The sequence below is a fragment of the Muntiacus reevesi genome, chromosome 2, assembly GCF_963930625.1.
Source record: "Muntiacus reevesi chromosome 2, mMunRee1.1, whole genome shotgun sequence".
Lineage (NCBI taxonomy): Eukaryota > Metazoa > Chordata > Mammalia > Artiodactyla > Cervidae > Muntiacus > Muntiacus reevesi.
Genome location: NC_089250.1, coordinates 223,481,845 through 223,507,727, shown reverse-complemented (window position 1 = coordinate 223,507,727; position 25,883 = coordinate 223,481,845). Strand labels below are relative to the sequence as shown.

The window sequence follows — 25,883 nt, the reverse complement described above, 5'->3', positions numbered from 1 at the left end:
AGGGGAGGTGTGTGGAGCAGAGGGGAGGTGTGTGGAGCAGAGGGGAGGTGTGTGGAGCAGAGGGGAGGTGTGTGTGGCTGGAGAGAGCCCTCTGCTCTTGGACTGTGGAGGAGGAGACCGTCAGATGACGCAGAGCCTTGTGGGCCAGGGAAAGGCGTTTAGAGTTTACCTTGAGAGCAAAGTGAGGTCTAATCAAGGAACTGGAATATGTTTAAATCAACTCCTGAGAGAACTCAGAAAAAAAAATCTTTAAATATAGAAAACATTCAACACAATTATTATAGTCTCTGTTAAGACCATTATCTGATTCTTGCATAAACTATAAAGCCAGTTTCCTTAAGCATCCATTTAGAAACTCATTACTGCTTAATTAAATACTCATTCTATTAATTCTATTCAATGTTTTAACCCCATTATGTAATTCAGAATGGAAAATTAAATAGATTAAAACGAAATAGTACCATTTTATATTTCTAGAGCAATGCTCACTTGGTGATTTAAAAACAATAGACAGACATTAATTTACCATACTAGAGCAGGAGGAATTATTGATTATAACATTACTTCGTTTAATTGGAAAAAATAGATAAAGTTACTTTCTGTTAAATTGTGCTGTAAATCAAGTACGAGATGTGAAACATGTTTTCACACAATCAGTGTGGGAGACTGGCTTGGGACATACTGAGTTTCATGAGCTCTGTCTTGCAATTCAGAGCTGAGTTATTTCATTTTCTTTTCTCTGATATGGTGAGGTGAGTTCTGTGATGGACAGTTAGGAAGAGACCACCTAGACTTGCCACAAAGTTCATTCATCACCAGGGGACGAGGGACTTGCATTTTAATTTACACTGAGAATGTAAGTTCTTCCTCATAGGGCAAAGAGTTGCTTGTTAAGGTTAACCAGAAGATGGAAATGGTGGTCAGCAGACGAGAATGCCACATGTGGGGAGAAGTGACAGCTCATGACTTTAAGGGACAGGACACCAGCAGGCCTGCTTGCTTGATTGCTGGAGTCCAGGTTCATGAGCTGCCAACCCTGCGGTTTCATGGAGAACTGATGCTGAACTTGAAAGGACGGGATATAGTTGGCTGGGCCCTGGCTTTGAGAAAATTAAAAGATAAGGTCCTAGAAAGTTTTACACACTTAAGTTTCTATTTGTGAGGATAAAAGGGTGATGGAGACATCATTAGAAACTGAGCTTGGGAACTCTTTTATGAGTCTGTATTTACATAAAGGATGCAGCTTGTTGGAAAAAATCTAATATCTGGCTGATAACCTAATGGGTAGAAACCACAATTGCTGTAAATAAGATCATGTGTTTAAGGATCTTGGCACATTGCCTGGCATAGAGTAAGGAATCGATATTTGTTAGCAGTGGTGATGATGATCGATTTCATTCTGTCTCATATCAAATTCTTACTAGTGAACTGGAGAATAAGGCTCAAAGTCCTGTGACTCTTTCTCTTCTTATCACAGTCTGCCTTCCAAAGCGGTTGTTTTGTGTAGATCTCTTATTTCCCTGGATGGGTGTGGAAGAAGCTCTTTGCTTTTCAGTCTTATAGACCTGACCCTGACACATTTGCTTATCCTTGTCCTGCTGTTTAGCACCAAGGCAAATGATGCTAACTTGTCGCACCCACATTTAGAAGGGACAGCTGCACCAGATATCTGGTTTCCTTCTATCTGTAATTAGGATTCATCTTGGGACAGAAAGATGCAAGACCTTGCTTAAATAAGCAGTCATTAAATGTCTACTGAATGTCAGGGAGTCTGCCAGGCACAGGATGGACAGCAGTCAATGAGAGGGACACCATTCTCTCTCCCCTCAGGGCCTTATAGCTCAGGAGACTGACATATTCTCTCCTGGTCACCCCCTGTCTTTATACATGCTGCTCACCCATGGCATATCCAAACAGTTAGAGTCCTACCATTTCTCCACTGTCATACATCCCAGACTGCACCTGCAGCCAATTATGGATGCATCTGTGTTTGGACATGATTTAGTTTCCAGCTAGTGGTCATGTTAATAAACGGTGCTGGGGCCTCTGGATAGCCAGGTGGAAAAACAATGGATCTTGATCCCTACCTCACGCCATATAGAAACTGTAAAAGGTAAAACAATAAACGTTTTAGAAGAAAACATAGGAGGCTATTTTAATTCAGCTCACAGATAATGTTTATGTGTACCTTATATATATCAGTTCAGTTCAGTTCAGTTCAGTTGCTCAGTTGTGTTCAACTCTTTGCAACCACATGAACCGCAGCACGCCAGGCCTCCCTGTCCATCACCAACTCCTGCAGTCCACCCAAACCCATGTCCATTGAGTGGGTGATGCCATCCAACCATCTCATCCTCTGTCATCCCCTTCTCCTCCTGCCCTCAATCTTTCCCAGCATCAGGGTCTTTTCAAATGAGTCAGCTCTTCGCATCAGGTGGCCAAAGTATTGGAGCTTCAACTTCAACGTCAGTCCTTCCAATGAACACCCAGGACTGATCAAATATATATGTAATATAATGTAAAATATTTAAAATACATATAATGTAAAAGTATAAAAGGTAAATGTATACATAATGTGCATACAACATATGTATACATAACATGTACACAACATAACATAGATGATATTTAAATAAAAATTTAATGTGTAGAGTTCTACACAAAGTTTATTCAGTGTTTTAAGAAGACTTTATGTCCAGGAAGTGATTAGCAAGAGAGACCCACAAGGGACTCTGAGTTGCTTGACTGAGGACCACCTGCTCATCTGCCAGCCCTCAAGACAACTGTACCTACTGAGTCCTTTCAGCTCACACTCCCAATGTGCCTCATCCACATGTCCTCTGCTCCCCATTCCTGTCTTGTTTGGAGCAAATCCCAGACATATCACGGAATCTGTAAACATTTCAGTGTTTATTGCTAACAGTTAAAAACTCTCTTTAAGAAAACAGAATCAAAGTCCTTCCTTGATCCAATTAACATTAATTTCCTATACTGACAATTACTGGGATGTCTTTTGCTTCCCTAAAAGTACTTGCATGTTGTCTCTATCGTGGGTGGAGAGAGTGTCGTGTAGCCGTGGTAAAGGGCAGTTAGTGATGCACCTCTTAACGGTCTCCACAAGCATTTTCTCAGTTAAATGTTTCAAGCTACCCTGACTAAATAGGTGAGGAAATGGAAAAACTGAACATGGAAAGAGTTCCATGATAATAAAGAATAGCAGCTCAATGAAAAAGAAACATGATCTGAGTGGAGAGGACTCTCCATGGTTCCTGGCCTGCAAGGCAATGTGGTTCTTGGTCTGGGAGAGCAGATGCACACATCCTTCAGTGCGTGTGACCCACCAGTCCTGGGGAGCCCCGGACTGGGAGGAGAACTGTGTGCCTCCCAGGAGGGCTGTGTCCAGGGTGCTGTTCCAAGGAGAGGAGAGTCCAAGTGTCCCCCAGACGCAGGGGGCTGAGCCAATGGGCAGGAGGGGGAAACAATATTTACTGTGTGCTCTGGCAGAAAGTGTCTTCCCGCCCCTTCAGGGCACCCTCTTTTGTGTTGGTTCATTTTCTTGGCGGAGAAAGCCATCTTCAGGGCTGCTGCAGACACAGAGGGGGTGCTGTGTACCGATTTCTGAGGAAGATGCCTGGCCAGGTTCTGGCTCCCTAGGTGCCCAACAGCTCAGCACGTTTGGTTTGCACACTTCCTCCACATGACCTCACCTACTGAAGTTCCTCACATCTGCCAATTACAGACCCACGATGCAGCTGAAAAAGTGAGTTTTTAGGAAGAAGTAACTCAAGTACTAAAACATGCTTTTTCTCCTCAGAACAAAATGAAAAGATAAGAGTCGCTGAAGACTGGCAGAAAAACAATGCTGTTGGGCAGGGTTCTCAAACCATGTTCCTCAGAACATAGAGAGATGGTGCAGGAGTCCCACCAATGTATCAAGTATTTTCCTCTAAACAAGAAAGACAGAAACTGCCCAACGAATCTGTTCACTGTATTTTATCTGTTTTGTATATTAGAGCTCTTGTCTAAGATTTTGCTTGGAAAAAATTTTGCAGCTGAAAAGAAATTTGAAAAGCACTGCCTTAGGGAACTGATGAAATAAATATTACATTTGATGGTGAGAGAAAAACAAAAACCAAGGAACAAATATGCCTGCATTGTTTTTTCTCCAAATGCCCTGCGTGGAAACTTTATTTCATCTGACATTAACATCTCTCCTTCAGTTGAGCTTCTCATCTTAAAAAAAAAACAAAAGAAAAGGCCAAATACATATGTTTATTTAATGGGATGATTGGAAATAATTTAATTTTGAGAAGTAAAGAGATTTTCTGCAGGGATTCATGTTCAACCATAAAAATTTGAACCTGAGTGAAGAATGACTCTTTTTTTCTTTTTAACAATAGCATGATCTACTCTAAGGACTTTAGAATTTGGTTTATGCAATTCCATAAGTTTACAGGAGGGGAAAGTTCAGTAAAATGCGTAAATTCTGATCCACCTCTAAGTCACAGGTAAATTGTGTGACTTCTGGGTCCCTGTTTGGTTATCTGAGAAGTAGCGTATGAGGAGAGCAGGAGTTCGTAACACTGGCTACACATCAGAAACACTTGAAATCTGCTTAGTATCCGGGACCCCACCCACATTCAGAGATTTTCCCTGAGTGGGGCTAGGTATTTGCATGTCTAAAAACTTTCCCAATATGATTCTGATGAAAGAGGGTGAGAACAGCTGCTTGAAATGACTCCTGAGGCCACCTCCTAGTGTTAGGATCAAGCTTTAAACCAATCTTAGGGATCCGTTTCAATGTGTGTAGGTCCTAGCAGATATTGGGAGGGCCAAAGGATGCCACTGGGTGGCAGGTCATTTCTTACAGTCTTTGCTCTAGGAGCCTATCAGGGTTGCTTACAGACCAACAGAATACATTTGCCAATGAAAATCACAGGGCTTTCTCCTGGAGGTAAAGGTTTTCATCATCCCAAACAGAAATCCTGTATCCATTAAGCACTCATTCCACTCCTCTCTCCACCCCAGCCCATGACAGCCACAATCTACCTCTGTCTCTGTGGATTTACCCTTCTGGCATTTTTATAGAGATGGAATCATGTAACACGTGGCCTTCTCTGTCTGGCTTCTTTCAATTAGCACAGTGTGTTCAGGGTTCATCCGTGTTGTAACCCATGTCAGTGCTTTGCTCTTTTTTTATGGTTACATAATATTCCACTGCTTGATGGACCACGTTTTATCTGTCCATTCTTCCACTGATCAACATGTGGGCTGTTTCCACTTCTTGACTGCTGTGAAATATTGCTCTGAACATTCATGAACATGTTTTTATGTGGACATATGTTTTCATTCTCTTGGGCAGATGCCTAGGAGCGGAATTGCTGGGTCACATGGTGACTCTGTGAGTGAGGCAGTGGGGATTTATGTCATTTATCAATATGCATAGAGTCCTTGGTCTGTACCTTCTAAACATATGAGGCTGTATACTGTTTGCTGTCTTCTCAGAACTCACTGCCCCCTTGTCCCATGTGAGGAGAGGCAATTTGGGGATGGAAGCTTCCCTCTTTGAACACAGGAGGGGCTGGGAAGGAGGAGGACCTTTGGGAGCCATGTCTCCTTGGACTAACCCACTAAAGCAGCCTCCTTTATCTATTGCATGCAGTGTTGCTCAGCTTAATGTACAGATGAGCTGGGCGCCCTGGAGTTCACAGAGAACAAGCCCTGCTTTGTGCGTGTCCCTTGCAACTGCTTCTAACTAGAGGAAGTACATCTTTAATCTCCTGAGCGGTAGGAGAACGGACACACTTGGTTAGAATCCTGATGCTAACGCCCCAGTACAAATAAGGACAAGAGAAACCTTCTGCTTTCATTACAAGGGATTTGTACAAATTCACACATGGAATTGACTTATAGCTTCTAATTTATATTTAAATCCCAAATGTCGTAGTCAGAAGAAACTGCTCTAAATCCATTATCTGTGTCTGCACCATTGATTCCTGTTTCAAATAGACCCCAGGGGCCCACTTGTAATTCCCATTGGCATCTCTGTGTATTTCTTCCCAGCGGTGGCTTGTGGAGCATCTGAGAACATCCGAATCCCACAGGGAGAAGAAATGGATGAGAATTGTTCCTCTGGGAATCAGACCCAGTGAGAGAGGGAGGATTAGGAAAATCATTCTCTGTCCCTTCTGGGTTCTGATCTTGGGTGGAGCCACACTGGAGTCTGTGGGGAGAGAGGTGCCTGAGGTCTGTCTTTCACATTCAAAAGAATGAATGATGGAAAGTTACTCATGTTTAACACCCCCACGAAGCTCTTCCACCTATTGGTTGTGTGACCTTGGCCAAGTCACTTAACTTCTCTGTATCTTGATTTTCTCATTGGCACAATGAGAAAAAATAATAGTACCTACCATTATAGGATCATGATGACTAAGCAAGAATATTTATGAATGTTGAGATGAATGCCTGCAATAGAGGCACACTGTGATAATGAGCACAGACAGAAAGAATAAAGAATTGATGTTTGTTTACAGTACACATCATTATAAGGAATGTGACCGGATAAATAAACTTTGCTCTTCTGGGTTTTTTGTTGTCATTTTTACAGGAGCCCAGTCTCACTAAATAAATATTTCTGACAATATAACTTTCCCTTGTTATATAGACTACTTAGAGCTGGTGTCACATATCATCAGGCGTGTCCTGACCAGCAGAACATTTTAGCTCCCAACTGTATTTTCAATCTAGTGAGGGGTTTCTGGGCTGGATAATCACTGGTTGGGGAGGGTGCCTTGTACGCGATGCTGAGTGTCACCCCTGGCCTCTACCCATGGGGTGCCAGGAGCACCCAAGTCATAGTCATCAGAAGCGTGTGCAGACATTGCTGGGTGTCCAAGGACAGTGTGCGTGCGTGTGTGTGTATATCTGTGTGTGTGTACAGCCCTCCATGGCTGAGAATCACTGATCTTACTAAACCAGGTCAGGGGCTCCCTAACAAGTATCAGCCTGTAAGTGGCAGCCCACAGATCCCCCGGGGCAAGGTTTATCAGCAAGTTGGTCTTAGACTCAAGTCTCATGGGAAAACACTGAAATAGCTTAATAGTGTTTTCCAGAGTAATTGAATCAGACTTTGCCAGAAAAACATTCAAGGGTAAAACTAAAGACTATAATTATTATGAAAATTATTGATGTAGTTTTCATTACTCCACAATTTTTGAATTAGCCACTGATAATCCCTTTTATAAAAGAAGAAAGGTGGTTTTTCTTGCATTTCCGTCTTCCTGACACTTGCCTGCCTCTTGCTTTTCCATAAACACATTTGTGTCTGTGAGCGTCAAGTGGACTCAGGTGCAGCAGAGATCAGGGACCTTCAGGGAGTGGTGGCAGCCCTGTCACTCATGGGGCTTTCTCGATGGGCCTCAGAAAACCAGAAAAGAGGGATTTTTTTTTTTCCATTTGGCCCCGTTGGAACTGTGTTCAGACTCAAGCTTATTTGGCAGCAAACAATTACCAACTGTGGTCCATTTTCCCCTCCCTGTTCTCCACACCCTTGCTACTTGAGGTGTGGTCCCTGGCCCAGGGTTGGCATCACTTGTGAGGCAGTTAGAAATGTAGGATCTGGGGCCCCAGGACAGACCTTCAGAGTCAGATTTCAGATGATTTGCTGCTACATCACAGCTGTGACCTCTTCTCTTGAACTTTCAACCTACCCTTGGCAGCTTGGTCTTTGCTGCCTGACCTTGAGGGGCAGAAAGATTAAAACACAGGCGCCTTCCATGTCTAGCATCCCAGCCTGGAACCGAGAGGCTAGAGGGGGCGGTATCCATCCTGTTCAAGGTGAACTTCTCCCCCACGTCCCATTCCCCTTTCCACCTTCAACTCCTGTCCTACTTCCCTACCTGCCAACGTGCCTGTCTCTCAAGTCTATAAACATGTCCAAGACGCTCCAATTAAAAAGCAGAACAGCAAAACATGCACAGGGACGCAAAGGCCTCCCTCCTCTCCACTGTGCTCACTCCCTCCACAAGAGGGGCCTGCATTTCCTCACCTCCCCGAGTGCGGTGAAAGTACTAAACCCACTGGAAGCTGCTGGGAGGGTTGGGGAGCACAAAAATAAGGACTGCAAATAAATAAGTAAATAAGGTCTGCAAGTGTATTTTCAATCCAGGAACAATACAGTCAGTGATTGTTGAGGTGTAACTACATGAGAAAACATGCTGTTCAGAACCCTCATCAGGCCTGTTGAATAGCTGCCAAGGAGGTGTTTCATGAAACTCACACATAAGAGGCAAGACAGGGTCCTGCTGCAGCCTGCGGCTGCTCCACCTGCGCCTGCAGGAGGAAAGGCCCGGCGAGGGAGGGCCGTATGGAGCCCTCTGCACGTGAATGTGGAAAACAGCGGCTTCTCAGCGCAAAGGGCTTTTACGTAAAAAGGTGAAGTCTTCCAGCTTGATTTTTCCCTCCTTAGTGACAGGGTGGCTTCCCTGGTGGCTCAGTGGTAAAGAATCCACTTGCCAATGCAGGAGATGCGGGTCTGATCCCTGGGTCAGGAATATTCCCCTGGAGAAGGGAATGGCAACCCACTCCAGTGTTCTTGCCTGGAGAATCCCAAGGACAGAGGAGCCTGGCGGGCTACAGTCCGTGGGGGTCTCAGAGTAGTGACTAAACAGCAACAACAAAGTGACAGGAGGAATTGCCAGGCAGCACGGGAGACCACGCAGGAGACGAGAGGAGCTGAGGAGGAGAGAGGAGACAGCGGAGATGGAGAGACACACGAGGCGGCGTGAGAAAGAGGGAGCTGGCGGGGGCAGGTGAGCTGGGAAAGAAGGCAGGGAAATGCACTGCTGCACACGCAATGAAGAGTCAGAGAAAGGGAGATGACCGAGAGGGAGAGAGGAGAGATAAGGAAGATAGGAATAAATAACACAGCAAGTAAGGCAGGAGAAAGAGACAGAGGGGGAGAGAGAGAGGTGGGGGTGGCTGAAGGGCTTGCTTTTGCTTTTTCTCAAATAAGAAAATTTGGGCAATCTGCTTTCTAGGATTCCCACCTTCCAAGGGCTGGTGCCGGTGGAAGCTGAGTAGAGATCTCCATGTCAATAGAACCCAGTGGCTGAAGCCTCTAGTCTAAGCACCTGGAGCAACTGCAGAGGGAGGAACTGAGGATTCCGTGGCTCAGACTGGACCCCTGGGAGGAGGGGTGAAGGTGCCCACTGGCCAACTGCCGCCCTCAGAATAGATGCTGGTGTGTTCTGGGCCCTGGGCATCACCTCTATGATAGCCACCATGAAGCGCAGTCTTTTTACAACAGTTTCTAAAATCAGTGCTTTAGACACAATTGGATATGATCAAAACTACCCTTGCATGTGTGTGCGCTCAGTTGTTCAGTTGTGTCTGACTCTTTGCAACCCCGTGAACTGTAGCCTACTAGGCTCCGCTGCCCATGGGATTTCCAGGCAGGAACACTGGGGTGATTTGCCATTTCCTTCTCCAGTGGATCTTCCTGACCCAGGGATCGAACCCCTGTCTCCTGCATCTCCTGCATTGGCAGGTGGGTTCTTTATCATTTAGCCACTGGGGAAGACCAGATGATTCTTAAAAGTCTCCAACAGCATCCGCATGGAAGGCTCTCGAGGCTCTGGGAGGCTGTTCTCCTCTTGGGCCACCTTGTATGAAGAATCCACATGTGACTTTGAGAACACATAGGCAGATGTGTATAAGTTAAACGTCTGGATGGTGAGTCGTGTTTCATTAACCCCACAGAGGTCCTTCCAAGGGGTGGATTTGGTTCTCATGAACTTATCTTTCTGTTGCCTTTACAAATATCTAAGAAGAGTTTGTGAATCAGAGAATGAATCAAAATTTGTGGTCTTTGGCTTCCAGTTACCTAATGTGAAGTTTGTGTTTATGGAGCATCTCAGAAGGCCTGCCCACGGCAAGGGACCGTAAGAGGCATGGTAGCTGGTAACTTTCTGGGCCCAGGTGTGGTTGACCAGCCAAGGGGACACCTAAATGGAATCTCTTCCTTTTGGCTGGAGAAGCTCCCCAGTCTCCTCTCTAAACAGCACTCTGCTAATGGCCTCCACTCTCAACAACACTTATTCTTCACAAGTCACCTTGTGATTGTTGAGGACGGGCTATTCCTGTGGACACACGTTCTAGATACCCTTGAACATGGAAAAATTCATCAATTTGTCTTCTCTGTCAATAAGAGAAACTTCTGAATGGAACTTAATGGAGTCCCTGGACCATTAGGTTTCAAGGAGGTTCATAAGTCGATGCAACACACACACCCAAACATATGCACACACGTATGCGCATGCACACACATGCATACACTTCGCAGGAAGGGAGTAATTCCCGAGCAAGTCCACATCTAGCGTTGTTGCTATAGTAACACAAGTGCAAGAAGAAGACAGCTTCAGGAACAAATTACAATGGTGAGCTGTTTCTGTCAGCTGTGTGCAACCTTGTTCCTTCTACAGTCAGGGAACAGGTGGAAGGTTAGTATAATTTAAGCCACAAAGTAGAGAAGAGGCCTGAATTCACAGCAGTGTGGTACAGACCTCCCTGGAGGAAAAGAAAAAATACATGACGCCTGAGGGCAGTGAGTTCCAGGGCTCATTAGCAGGTAAAGGTGACAGGTAGGCACTGCCTCCTTCTGGTGTAAGAATCAGCCAGAGGAGGGGCCACCAGAGAGGGTTTCATGGCCCCAGAGTTGATGGCACAGGCTGCAGGATGGGGATTTGGCCGAATTGAGCAAACTCAAATTGTTGGGTGCAAAATGCCTATTTTCTGAAGAAATCCATGCTCTGCAGACTAACAGCACTAAAGTTGATTAGGGGCATGGTAATAGTAAAAACTAAATGTCATGTGCTGGGCCGTTGACCCACAGAATCTCACTTTACTGAGGTCCCTGCTACAAACAGGAGCCCTTTCCTGGGTCTGGAATTCTGTCCCTGTTCTGTGCCCACACATCAGGTGCATCCCTGGACCATGAACCTCGTCCGTTGGAGCCCATTCACAGCAGGACAGGCCAGCTACATGAGTGCACAAACCAGCATAGCTCAGGAGATGGAAAATGTGAAGGTAATTTAAAAGTATTTTGATCATATTGGTAAAAGGACTATAAACTGCAATTTAAAATACTCATACCTTTTGGACCTGGCATTTCACTTCTGAGAGTTTATCCTGCAAATCTTTCACATGTCCCCATGAAGATAGACATTCAAGCATTTTTAATTCTGTGATATTTATAAAAGGAAAAACCAGGGACTACCAAAATGCCACCCATAGGGGACTGGTTAAATTGTGAGATGCCAATGCAACAGATCACGATACAGAGCCGTTAAGATGACAAGGTAGCTAATTGCTTGGCATTATTGATCAGAAGGGAAATCTGTTGTTTCAGATGGTGCAAACACCTTGGGGTTACTTAGAAGAAATAAAATGTGTTAGGTTAATGGAATCAGGAGGAAGTGGGACATTCAAGGGGCACGTATGGGGCAGAGCTGAGATGAAGAGGAGATTACAGCATCTTTGAGGGTGGAGATTGCCAGAGCTGAGGACACGGGTGGAGCTCCCCATGTTGGCATGTGTGAGGGGCTGGGAGGGCGGGGCTGACCTGGTGGGCTCTCCTCCTTGTCTGGCCAGAGCCCCCTCCCCAGGTTAAAGGCATGAAGAAGAGACAAGCCATATGGAAGTTTAGCAAGCAGTCTCTGGGGGTGGAGCATCTTCCTTCGGGGCTCCCACTCGGAGGAGAGGTCGGGTAGAGTTTGTGGGCAGTGGGTGGCTGTGTAGAGGATGAAGGATACGATCACCAGGGCTCAATCACACATAAAGGCTGTGGGAACTCTGGGATGCTGCTGACATGCTCGAAATGACCACTCATGGAAGTAAACCAAGAGGGTGTGATACCCCGTGTCTCATTCATTTCAGCTGGAAGGAACCTTAGGTGGCAGATGGAGGAACCCATTGTCCTGAAGGGTTCTGTCAACTGTCTTGAGTGACTAAATATGATGGTGTTTTTCTCTGCCTTTTTCTTGTACTAAGAAAGACCAGGACCATTCAAAGCAGGTAGCAAAGGCCAAAAGAGAAAAAGTAAAAATAACAAAAATACTGGCAATGACAGCCTGTGTTCACCAAGTGCTTACACTGTGCTGGGCATTGGGCTAAAACTCCCTACATGCATTATGTCATTTGATCCTCACCGTTGCCCAAGGGAACAAGGGAATAACTGTTTTTCTAATTTTGCAGATAAGGACAAAGCTACAAATCCTGATAAAATTGCAACATAGTAAGAATAATATGACCCCATGTTTGTATATAGAAAATTGGGTTTGATAGATGCAAAGGGAAAAGACACCTGGAGAAGTTTAACCAACATGTTAGCAGAGGTCAACCTGAAGGAGAGCTGAGAGAATGGCAACTTCATGTACTTTTTTACATGCTCATATGACATTTTAATGTTCTTCAAAAACAATGGAAATAAATGAATTTGTTTTAATCAGAAAAGAATTTGGAGGGGATAAAATGCTACAAATTCAAAGTACGTTTAAAATTAAGTTGTTTTCTAAAATACTTTAAAAAAGAAAAATAACTATTCTTTGCTAAGCCTCACTATGTAGCTACGGTAATGAAGACAGGGCAGTACTGGTGGCAGGAAAGTCACATAGATCCATGGAACAGAATAGAGAACCCAGAAACAGAGCCCCTCACATATGCCCATAAAATGGGGCTGGAGTCATTGCACATCCAAAGGTAAATGAAGGGCCTCAACAGCAATCTCCTACCATATGTAAAAACTAACTCAAAATGAACCATGGACTTAACTGGACAATATAAACCTTTCAGAAGAAGACACATTCAGAAAGATCTATGCACCCCAAAGTCCATAGCAGCACCATTTATAATAGCCAAGGGGCTTCCTTGATGGCTCAGTGGGGAAAGAATCTGCCTGCAATGCAGGAGACACAGGAGGGAGTTTGATCCTTGGGTTTGGAAGATCCCTTGGAGGACAGAATGGCAACCCACTTCAGTATTCTTGCCTGGAAAACCCTCCTATGGGCAGAGTAGCCTGGTGGGCTACAGTCCAAAGGATCACAAAGAGTTGGACATGACAGAACACTAGCAGGGAAGACATGGAAGCAAGCTGAGTGGCCATCAACAGATGAATGGATAAAGAATATATAGTATATTTGTGCAATGGAACACTATTCAAACATAAAAAAATGAAATAATGCCATTTGCAACAACATGGATGGACTTGGAAGGTATTAGGCTAAGTGAGGACCCATTGCCAGACAAAAAATTCTTAGAGTTGACAGCAAAAATACTAACCTAAATCTAAATAAAAAATCTAAATAAAAAAGAATGATAAATTGGACTTTATAAAAGTTAAAAGCACTTGCTCAGTGAAAGACTGTACTAAGAGGATAAAGAGATAAACCACAGACTGAAATTATTTGCAAGCCCTGTTTCTAATAAAGAACTTATATATGAACCATGAAAGCAACTCTCAAAATTCAACAGGAAGAAGACAATCCAGTTAGAAAGTGGGCAAAAGACATGATCAGATGTTTTACCAAAGAGAATAAAGATGACAGATAAGTACATGGAAGGATGCCTAATACCATTAGTCATATAGGGAAATGCAAATTATAGTCATAATGAAATACGGCTAACACCTATCAGAAAGGTTAAAATTAAAAATAACGATAACACCAAATTTTTGTGAGGACGTGGAGGAACTGGATTTCTCAAACATCACCGGTGGGAATGGAGAATAGTACAGTCCTTCTGGAAAGTAGTTTGGCAGTTTCTTATAAAACTAACATGCATTTAACATGTGTGTGTGCTAAGTCGCTTCTGCTAAGTTGCTTCAGCCATGTCTGACTCTTTGTGACCCGATGGACTGCAGCCCTCCTCCAGGCTCCTCTGTCCATGGGAATCTCCAGGCAAGAATACTGGAGTGGGTTGCCATGCCCTCTTCCAGGCGATCTTCTCAACCCAGGGATCAAACCTGTCTCTTCTGTTTCCTGCATTGGCAGGCGGTTTCTTTACCAGTAGTGCCACCTGAGAAGCCCAGCAGACAGTGAGGGCTGTCAAAATATGGCACATTAGCATGTTCAAGGCAATCATTCTCGGATATGCTTTTCCACATTGAGTAAGGAGAGAGGATGTTTTTCAACTCCTTGAACCAACATACACAATGGAACAATTCTGGGGTTCTTAGGCAATAAAATTAATTCTGATGTAGGCTTTATTCACATAAGAGTGATGGGATTTCTCTTAGGCTCAGTAATATGGGTTCAAAGGTGACAAAATATTACCATCCATGGCTTACCTTGAGGATAATTTCTAATCTGCTTGACTGGATGCCAGTTCCTCAATGGACCAGCTGTAACTTTGCACTTTATTTAACCTCCTGAACCTGTCCTGTGCAGAAGCTGCTGGCCACTGTCATCAACACCTCCATTTTACAGGTGAGGAGACTGAGGTCAAAAGAATTAAGGAACTCATGAAATATTCAAGGTCTGGCGAAGGATGGAGATGGAACTGAAGCTTAGTCATCTGATCCCCGCAGATGACCAATCTCTGCACATCACTCCACCCTGCCTTGTGAATAAAAGGACCCAGAATGAAACTGGAATTTGGGAGTAATGAAAGCAGCCCTCTTAGTCAAACCAACAGTGTGAACAGAGGACCAGCTGGGAACCTGGCAGAGGAAGCCCCTCCCCCACATGGTCTCCTCCTGGTTTCCATCTTCTGAGACAGAGTCGGGTCATTATTTTAAACATTCTATAGTCTTGACCACATTGCTGACTGTGGCATTTGCTTTCCTGCTGGAATTTCAAAACCCCAAAGCAGACTCGACATAAGGACCAGTTTATCTTAATACTCTGTCCCGTTGGAGAATGATACCCTTAAATCTTCTTGTGGAGGGTTGTCTAGAGTCCATGACCTTGACACATGGTTTGGTCAAGCGAAGATGAAGGAATTGTCTGGGCCCTACAAACTCATTGGTGGCAGGCAACACGGCTGCTTTAACGAGGGGGTTACACATAGCGCACTGATAGAGCTCTGCCAGGAGCTGGCCCCCACAACAATACTTTATCAAATGGATGCTGACAAATGCCACTGCCACGGCTCCTCCTGGTGTCACTTTCCTCTTTCCCACCCTCTGTTACTGCTCTTTGGGGAGCTTGCCCTGTTGACATTGTCCACGTGAAGCTGTGTCTCTGCTAAATGAAAGAACTTCATCATTTTTATGCCAGTCTTCCAGACACCAGGAGAACCAGCCTCCCCACATCCCCGCCCCCTGTCAGAATGTTACATGGGAAAAAGACAAGCCATGGGTGAAATTACAGGATGGTCATAGAGCTCCAGCAAATGAAGTTAATAGGATGTTTTTCTCCAGGCATCAGAGCCATGGAAAGAAAAAAGAGACACTCAGAATCTTATTAAAGCCCTAAACCTGAGATGCATTTATGGATGCAGGGCAGATTTCCATGCCAACCTACAAACTCAGGCTAGTTTTACTGCCCAGTTATGGCAGAATCTCATAAATAGAATTCTTCAGGGAACAGACTTCTGTCAGATAACCTGAGGGCTTCATTCTGTATCCTTTCCAGCCTACACTCATTGATTGCATTTGCTGGCTACAAAATGCCTCCCTGCCTTTTCTCTTGAACCACGCCAGCAAATTCAAGACTGGGGGCAGCGGGTGAAGGGACACTCTGTAACTTCAACCCAACTGTTAACAGGGGCAGGGATATGTCTCTGGGATGCTATCATCCTCACAATGGCCCCTTTATCGAGCCACATGCCTGACACTGTGTTCGCCGTCTATTGCTGGCCTTGACTTTGAAATGCTCTATGCCATTTAATCCTTATTACAAGGTGGGTACACTTATCTCCATTTTATTGCTAAATGAATCAGATCTCAGAGAGGTTAAGTAATACATCTAAGCTCACACAGCCAGAAAAATTGCTGCACAGGGATCTAAAGGACATCTGAGATCAACACGTGGGTCTTCAGATCTTGGCAAAACATCCATTAACAAGCCATGCAGCTCTAATTGCCTCCCTCGGTCAGTCAGACAACAGTCAGCGCATGGGAAATAAGGGTGATCTGAGGGTTCTATAAAGATAGAAGCTAAAATACATTTCGGTTACTGACACTGTCATAGACTAGTAGACCAGTCTATCTCAGTGGAGTCAAGGCGTGTTGCAAAGCTCTCTCCTTTGGCTCACATGACTCAGCTTGTCAGTCTTGCACCTAGATGGCCAAGGAATTTTCCATTTGGAGGCTGGGTTGTTCCACTGCCTCACTCGCATTGAATAGCCTTGAAGAGATGGGATTTAAATTGTGCTGAGGATATTAGTCTAAAGTGAATGAAGTGGAGAGTAGACTTCGCGTTTATGTCCCCAGAGTGATAAATGAGGGAGTGTAATTTTTTTTCTAAGGCAAAGAAAATGGGAAACCAACGTGGATTTCAGACACATGAGAAATAGCTTATGAATTTAGATGATAGCTTGGTAGAAATAAATTGTACATCTGTTCATTCATTTTAATAAAGTGGAGAGATGGCATGCTGCTGGGGCCCTTGGAGAACCCTGGGTTTTTAAAATTATGGTCCTATAATAGTAGCATTAAAATTTGTAATGCAGCCAGTGGTTTCTGAATTGGAGGGAAAATTCATTTATAAAATAAAAGTTCAGACTTTGGAATGTAAATGGGAAAATGCAATTTTTCTTGGCCAGATATGAATTAGTCCTGGGAGGATCCTGCAGCATCTTGACCATAAAATATATATTTTTAAATCTTAGGAGAAAGTTTTCAGACTGCTGATGGAACTTCCTTGGGCAATCTCTATTTAGGTAAATCGTGCAGGTATGAAAAATATGGTTAACCGGCTTTGCTATTTCTGCCTTGAACTTGGTGCTTCATGTACAAGAGCAATTGTAGATTAATATTTCCATTTGAAATGAGTCTGGCCTGTTATACATACAAAAATCATTTTTAGTCAATAGTAGAAACATAAGGAAGAGAACTTTTATAGGCCAGCAATTACCTGTTGCCATGAAATTTTACTCATTCTACAAATAGTATTGAGTTTCTTATTACATGTGAGCCGTATGCTTGATACTGGGGAAAATACAACAGTCCTCACTGTAGATTTTCTGCTGACTTCAAAACCTAGAAGAGTCATTAAACTTTCTCCAGAAATAGGTATTAAACCCATAGAAAGCTTTTAGACGGACTATGCAATTTCAATTTTATTTTACAAATCAGCCTCCAAGTTTTCAGGTGGGAAAGAGGTACAAAAAAATTTGGTTGTGCTGACTGGTATAGATGACACAGGTCCAGCTGGCAAAATCTCCAGGCCACCTCAAATATATTCTATTTGCCTCTTAATGAAATACTGAATGGATGTAGATGACACACTTTAGCCCATAAACTTGTAGATTAAAAAATATAGATTGTGCAGAGGTTCTGTTTAGTCTTAGAACTGAGGGCAATTAGTTTTTGTCTTAGGTCAGTTTTTGCCCAAAAAAGTAAGACATTCTTCTCTGGTTTGTGGGTATCTACATTATTATCTCAGGAAGTCACATGGATGAGGGGCCTGGGGTGTGACTCATCCACGAGAGAGAACAGAGGTGAGACAAAGGCAAAAAAACATCCATGTTCCCCACAGGCAGGAAGAAGGTGGGGGGTTGGCCAGATGGAGGCGGATGGAGACCCCAGAGAGTTCTGCAATTAAGATGTTTTGTTAACCAAGCCTAGAATTGAAACTAGTCAGGTCTGTGACCTTCTGGGAATTGTTTTTATAAACTTGTGCTGACTAATGTCTACTTTCTTAGGCTGCGTTTCTGGAAGGATAATTTACTGGACCAATGAAAACATGTTTTAAAGGGTTTTGACAGGGTCTGGATCGAGGGTCTACTCTTGAGGACGGCTCTGCTGCCTCCTCTAATGGGATCTCCTGTGAATTGGAAATGGACAACGTCAGCAGCTGAGGAAGAGAGATGGGACAGGGGGAGCTTTGAAGAGAGCAGAGAGGGCTCAAGCCAACCATCAAGCAAGCAGCAAAAGGGGGTGCTATGAATTAAATACAAAGAATGGAAGGCCCTCTACTCCTCAGGTTAGGAAACCCCATGCTTATGACTTACATTCAACTATCATCTGCGGATTCACTCACCTCTACACTCCCCATCACAGGGCCTGGCTCATACTATGCACATGGCATGCCCTAGAGTCAACCACCTTCTAAGTACTTTCAGATCCCTCACCTCTGTATCTATTCCATGCAATATCCCAGCAACACGAGTACAGCCATGCTGTCCCCAGGAAGGCCCCAGGACAGGTCTGTGTCTTAACACGTCCAGATGGCTGGCAGTTGTCATGGACCTCTGGTGATGAGTGTGGCCTCAAAGCAGTCACAAAGATGAAGAATAGGAGACAGCCACATGCTATGTGGCAAAATCAACAAAAGAAATTAAAAAGCCTAGGAACAGGAATTCCCTGGCTGTTCAGTAGTTAGTATACCTAGCTTTCACTGCCCAGGGCCCTGGGTACAATCCCTGGTTGGAGACCTAAGATCCTACAAAGTGTGCAGCACAGTTTGGAAAACAAACAAGGAAACAATAAAACAAACAAACAATAAAAGAAACAACAAACAAACAGGAAAAACAAGCAAACAAACAATAAAAGAAAGGGAGCCTCTCTTTGCCCATCCTAGACCTCCCAAATCAGAAGCTGCATTTTAACAAGATCTCCGGGTGATTCTTGTGCTCATGAAAGTCTGTGAAACTAACTCTGCAATAAAATATACTTTAAATAAATAAAGCCCAGGAATAGGAAACAGCCATGCTCCCTGGCACTTCAGCTGGGGCAGAGCTGCTGTGAGACCGAGGCCCTCCTCTAGCCTGGCTCTGGAATGCTGCACTTTCTGCCCCACCCTACTCACACACGTGTGTCTCCTGCCACGCCACCCTGCAGCTCACCTACAGGCGTGGGCTGGCCTGCAGGGAGCGATGGACTCGACTCTTTCTGCGGTGCTCCAGCTCAGTGCTTGTGGAGGACCACCCCCACTGTTCTGAGGCAAAACAGGGGGAGAACATGAATGACAGAAATTGCAAAAAGAAAAAAACCTTATTTTCTACAGGTCTGAGAAAAAGAAAAGTGAAGTCACTCAGTTGTGTCCATCTCTTTGCAACCCCTATGGACTGTAGCCTACCAGGGTCCTCTGTCCATGGGATTTCCCAGGCAAGAATATTGGAGTGGGTTGCCATTTCCTTCTCCAGGGAATCTTCCCAACCCAGGGATCGAACCTGGGTCTCCTGCATTGCGGGCAGACACTTTACCATCTGAGCCACCAGGGAAGCCTGCAGGTCTGAGAGGTATATACCAAATCCCAAGAGGGGCAGAAGAAGCGAATGGTCCCATCACCATGAAGCCAGGTAATAGACTCTGTTAGTCATAGTCACTGGCATGAGGGGCAGTGGGCAGTGGAGGTGGAGAGTACAAATCTGCAAAAAATACACAATGAGGGCCTCTTGCACAGGTCACGTGTAACTGGGCCATCCTTTAAACAGGTGCGTCAGGGGCTTCAGAACTGGTAAACCAATCTAGAAGAATTAAGCATCTCCTGGGACCATGGATTTTTGAAGGGAACACAAGGGCCTCACTGTTTTGACTTAAAGTACACACACACACAGACACATACACACAAATTTTATTTACATTTAGGTAGGGAAGGGCTTCCTTGGTGGCTCACCAGTAAGGACTCTGCTTGCCAATGGAGGAGATGCAGGAGATGTGAGTTAGATCCCTGGGTCAGGAAAGATTCCCTGGAGGAGGAAATGGTAACCCACTCCAGTATTTTTGTCTGGAGAATCCCATGGACAGAGGAGCTCAGTGGGCTACAGTCCATGGGGTTGCAAAGAGTCAGACACAACTGAGCAACTAAACAATAACAGTAGGTGGGGAAGCATGATTTTACTTTATACATAGCAATGTACTAGTGAACACTTAACAACTGACTCTTCAGGGGGGAAAAAGCCCAGATTTGTAGCTTGTGCCCCCACTCTGGCTGATTCAAGCCACCGACATGATGCCACTGCACACGGAATTGGGAAGACATGCACTCAGTCAGCTCTCACAAGGGCCAGGGCTAGGCGGCCCAGTGCAGCCCTGCTGGCCACCCCGGGCTAAGCTCGTTCTCTCTCCAGCAGGTTCCGTGTGGATGAAAAGTGTGGCTTCCATCTGAGGGCACCCCTTTCTTTGGGGAGCAATCCTACCCCATCCCGTGGGGTTACACTGGTGCTGTCAATCACAGGCCTCACTTCACTTCTTCAGAAATGGGCAGGTGACCTTGGATGGGCCAATCATCTCATCATTCCCTGGCACTCAGCATCTGTCTAACCTTGCGACCCAATACAACCAATCGAAGCCTTCCCATGAAATTTGTGTTTGGTTCTGAGGAACAGGGTACATGTTCTCTGTACATGTTCCTCTGTACATAAGCCAACATAGACAGACGAGCAGAGCTGAGAGACAGAGTGGCACATGGATAGCATTCCGATGATGCTGTCCAAACCCTGGAGACGGCCCCCTCTGGAAGCCTTTAGACTTCCCCAGGGAGGAGTACAGTGCATTCTCTACTGATGAAGACCAATGCCTTTCTTCCCCAGGGATGATGACCAATACCTTCCAGGATTCACTCATGTTGGTTCAAAGTGGGTTTCTGCCTTCAACTACAAAATGAGAACAGGCAGAGGATCTTAAACTCTGCAGAAATTAAAAGCAGATTTTCTTGAGGAAGAGTGAGCATCTAGCCTCAGTCTTCCTCAAACTGACTTGTCTTTTCAATTTCCCAGAACTGAAGGAAAACAGATACTTTGACCATTCCTATGTGAGGCTGGTACAAGCAGTCAGTTCAGTTTACTGCGGTTTGTTGAAGCTTTCCCCTGAGCACTGTGGGAGGCCAGTGCTTGGCTGTTACAAACCAGAAAGCTAACTGGTTCCAGCTCTGATATACAGACTTACAGTGCTGAACTGAACCTATGTTAAATCATTCAACCAGGGGTGATTAGCAAAGGCATCTGTTTCTATTTGCAGAGCTGCCGGGCAGGTCAAGAGTGCTGTTTATTGATTTGATTTAATACAACAAATATTCTTTGTGCTCCCTCTGCATACACTGTTCTATGACCAAAGTGGAAGACGGTGACATATGAAGCCCTGTCTGCTCTTGGGGAGCTCGAGTCTGGAGGAGGCCCAGACGGATACCTGCAATGCCGATCCCATACACGCTGGGAAGGGTGCTGTGGCTGGGGCAGGAACAAAACGCTGGTCAAAGAGAGCCAGTTAAGTCTGCCTGGGATATCTGTGGGAGCCTGACCTCTTGCTCAGTCACAGGCAGACAATTGCTCAGCCACAGGCAGACAAGGGCTTGCCCATCTTCCTTAACTCTCCAGCCTTCAGCTCACCACCTGTGTTGGCCAAGCACGTGGTGAGTGCATGAATGAAAGCTGAGGCCACTTTCGACCCTGCTAAGTCAGAACAAGTATATCAAGTGCACAAAGATTTGTGAACTTGGAGAAGCACATTATCTCATTAATGATCATGGAGCTGCAGTAACGACAGTCATAAATTTAAAAGATTTAAAAATTGTTATCGGAGATAGCAGACTAGTATAAAAATGACCCTTAGCTAATGAACCAAAGTTTTTCTCGCTTTTGCCCGAATTCTCCAGTGAATAAAACCTGGATTTCAATTGAGAAATCTAATAATTAGTGTACCATTATGAGCCATTGACAATGGTGCAGGCAGATTTTGAATTAGATATGCACGTGGAGGTACATAAAAGGGAAATGTCTGCGTATTTCCAAAATGTTGCTGTGTTCAACATATGGCGCTGGATTTGGTTGTTGAGAAACGAGTAGGAGAGCAGTGTGTCAGGGGCCTGGTTTCTCTCACTTCTGAATCCCACAGAAGCAGGACAATGTGGAGAGTCTCAGAAGGTGAGTCTAGTGCAGCACTCTGGGACCAGACACCTGGAGTGAATAGTCCTGCCTGGAGCCTGTAACCGTGGCGTGTTTCCAGCATTCCTGTACCTCTCTTACGAGAATTAAATGAGTTAAGATGCCTGAAGCCCTTAGAAGAGTATTTCCCACAGATAAGCACTTAATCACTGTTAGCTTAAAAATTTTGGTTTTCTGGATGAAGACGTTTTTCATTTACTCTTTGCTCTAAAAAATGATTATTTGCCCACTAGACCCATCAAAATAAAGCTATAAGACCACTAACCAAATTCACTGGCTATTAAAAAACCCACCCTCCCCTCTTTTTAATTTGAAGAAGCTGCAGAGTGAGGAGTAGCTTAGACTCGTCCTGGTGAGCGCAGGAGAGAAATGTGTATGTGTTACAGTTGTGTCCAGGGCTCACATCACACACTGTCCTGACTGGAATGGAGAGGCAGCTGAGGCAACAGGAGGGCAGGAGGCTGTGAGCTGATGTTGGAGAAGTTCAAGTAGAGCTGAGATTGGAGGTTATACGCCTGGCATTTTCAGCAAGCTCCTAGTGCACAAGTGTAAAGAGAAAAACTGGATCAATGTTCTCTGAGGAACAGCCCTGACCAGGAATCCTGGAGAGCTGACGGAAGGGCAAGAGCACAGAACAGGAACATAACAGCTGTGACTGAAGCCAGCAGAAGCGCTTTCTCTGAGGATGGGGTCCGCAGGCACTGTGGGGGCGGGTTGTTAACCCCGTCACAGTGCAGAAGCAGCTTAGTGCGGGGTTGAGAGCATGGGGCCTAGACTCTGGACAAGTTTTTCAGCCCTCTGAGCCTCAATCTTCACATCCACTAGATGGGTATTACAATGAGAGTCTCAGAGTTGGCAGCAGGAGTGAAAAACGGAGTGTATGTAGCCTCTTGGACACGGCCTGGCCCAAAGCAAGTGCGTTCAGATGTTTGCACTGGTTTCTAGAGGTTTGTTTAATGATAAAGAGGATGCAGGAGCAGGTCCAGGAAGTGTTAGACACACAGAACTTCTGTCACAATGACCAGTGTTGCCTTTGATAAAAGCTCATCACACATTTGCCTTAATTGATGGAACACTTACTAAGGAAAGACATCTCTGAATTTGCAAGGAAGAAAGAGACCCAAAGTTCAGCATCTCAACAGCTAGTCCCCCGGTGACCTGGAGGAGGAATCAGCCCGCCTAGCCTCAGCTTTCTCACCTGCCCTGGGGAGAGAACCAGACTGTCTTCACTGGACTGTCCGGGTGGTGGTGGGAAACTGACTGGACTGTGGAAGGGCTTCATTAGCTTAAAAACTACTTGATCAGTGTCCACTAATGCCGGTTCCCTGCTGTGGGCATAATGAATGAGTTCAGTCCACGTGAGTATCCAAGTAGCACAGCATTAAAATTCTGTGCTATTTCCCATCAGTGTGTAGACTGAGCCATACTCTGGTGGCTTCTCCACCTTCCTGGAAGCAGAATTCCCTTTAATTTCCAGAAGAGTGATTTTAAAACTGAAGAAAAAAAGGAAAAACAAAATAACCTATCTTTACTTACAAGCACGGCAGATTGTATTTAACTTTATCACATATGATATTATGTGATATTATGTGATTATGTGATATGTGATACATATCACATATATATATGATATATATATTTTAATATATATTATGTATATATGCTATAAAATTAGGAAAAGGAACTTTCTAAGAAACCACTGATTTGTGGAAAAAAATGAATGAATGAATGCATTTTGGAAGGCAACAGTCTAATGTTATGATATGCAATATATACATTCAGGTAAGACAGGCTGAAAAAGATACTTCTCATAAATTCCTATCTTCTCAGATCTGGGCAGATCGACAGCAAAATAAAATGCTGCCAATACCGGGAAAACTGATACTCAGCCTGTAACTGAAATAGGTTTTAGTTTGGAAACAAATGAATATATTAAAATAAATTCTGGATTATTTTGTTAAAGCCCACTTAGAAGAATGAACCTATACAGAACTTGGGCTGTGAAATATTTTCTTCCTTGTTTTTAAGTTCTCAGCAAATGTTGAACCTGTCTCTACTCTAACAATTCCTTTATGTATTATTTATTAATGCTGACTTTTTTTTCTTTTCTTTATGTCTCTCTCTCTCTTTTTTTTAACTTGACTGGCAGAGTAGTAGATTTAGGGCTCTCTGCAGTTTATGTAGATCCGTTTATTTAATTGAGAAAGGATTTTAACTCCAGCCCTCTGGGCTCTCTCTGCACCCCAGTAAAACGATACACCATAGGGTCCCTCACAACTCTGTGCTACTGTGGGGCCTGGGTTTTTCACCAGCAGCAGTATTCTTTGCCACAAGACTGGCCTGAGATCTGCAATCAGCCTTGAGCAGCCTCCCTAGTATCCAAAACTGCAGGCTGGATGAGATTCTCTCTAAAGTTCCTTTCAGCACTATCACTGTCTACCTTTCCAATTGCCTCTGTTGCTCACCATCCAACATCTATAATTTATTCACTCATTCACCTGTTGTTTGGTTATGTTCCAAGAATGGCTGCTGGGGCCAGAGCAGGGAGCAAAAGGGACAAAGTTCCTTTTCTCATGGAGCTTATGTTCTAATTTGCGGAGAGTGACAATAAGAGAATAAATAACTTAATTGTATAGTAGTTTAGAATGTGAATATTATACACTATTGGAATAAAATATGTACATATTAGAATATATACATATTATAAAAGAATAGACTATGTAACAGGATATTACATAACATATGATGGTGTACAGGTAACAATATGATAAGAAACTGTAATTATATTTAATCGTATATTAGAAGCTGAGACACAACAGGCAGTAATGAGGATTTACTGCATGAATAATAATTACACTTCTAGCTAAACTTTTGATGTGGTCTCTGTGTTGAGTCCTAGAGGCGATGATGGAAAAGACATGTCCCTAAATATAAAAGCATCCTAGCGGCATTTAGGGAGGAATACACGACTCAAAGGCAACATGATAAGACTGAGCTGGCGGATGTGCAGCATGTGTAGCAACAAAAAGGGAGAAGCAGCAAGCTGCCTAAGGGATTTATAACTTGGGAATTTATAAAAAGGGTACACTGGAGTTTTCCAGGTGTGAAAGAAGAGAAAGGCATTCCAGGGGGGAGGGATGTGCAGCAACATGGAGGCATCCTAAAGCTTGGCAGTTTGGGGGGATAACTAGAACTTCGGTGCAGTCTGAATTTGGAGGTAGGTGGTAACCAAGCAGACCTCATTTAAAACCATCCAGGCTAAGACCCGGTGCTCTTCTTTCTAGCACTGTTCAGCACAAAATGGTTTCCAGGTGCAGTGTGGGCGCAGGTATTTCCTCTCCTTTGGGTTGCTCTTGACTTTCTATTTTTTAACTCTTGTGTTCTCATTCTGCAAGCTGCATTTTGAGGTGTAGTAATATTACATTCATAGAGTTAAAAAAAATTGATGTTGTACAGCTCTGTGGTTGTTGCTCTTGGTGTGAGAATATTGTCTTTGAGCAGAAGCAGATGGATGGAATCTTCAGAGGCCCCCGTGCCATAGAGTGGCTCCGTGGTGAGATTCTGCCAGCTGTAGTGAAAAAACTGCTTTTATTGCCAGAGTTGCTGCTGACCCTCTGAGTGTAACCAGAGGGTTCGCAAAGGCACAGGATTTGCATAGAGGTTCACACAGGAGAGATGGGGATCAACACATCATGAATATAATCATGAAGGAGTGATTAATGCAATAAATCATCTGGCTGTCTGGTCTACCTTTACAGCAGGCTTGAAGAACCAGCCACACAGTAGATTACATTTTTTCACTTTAACAAATCCAGGTGTTTTGACATCACAAACACTGT

The 25,883-nt window shown here is 44.3% G+C and overlaps 1 protein-coding gene and 1 non-coding gene across 2 annotated transcripts in view; both read right to left on the bottom strand.

Moving 5' to 3' along the window:
* Positions 1–25,883, bottom strand: part of CDH13 (cadherin 13) — a 978,634-nt gene that overhangs the window by 94,232 nt on the left and 858,519 nt on the right. The gene's annotated exons all lie outside the window — the stretch shown is intronic.
* TRNAC-GCA (transfer RNA cysteine (anticodon GCA)) lies at positions 19,312–19,383 on the bottom strand. The gene has a single exon. It is a non-coding gene; the product is annotated as a tRNA-Cys (tRNA).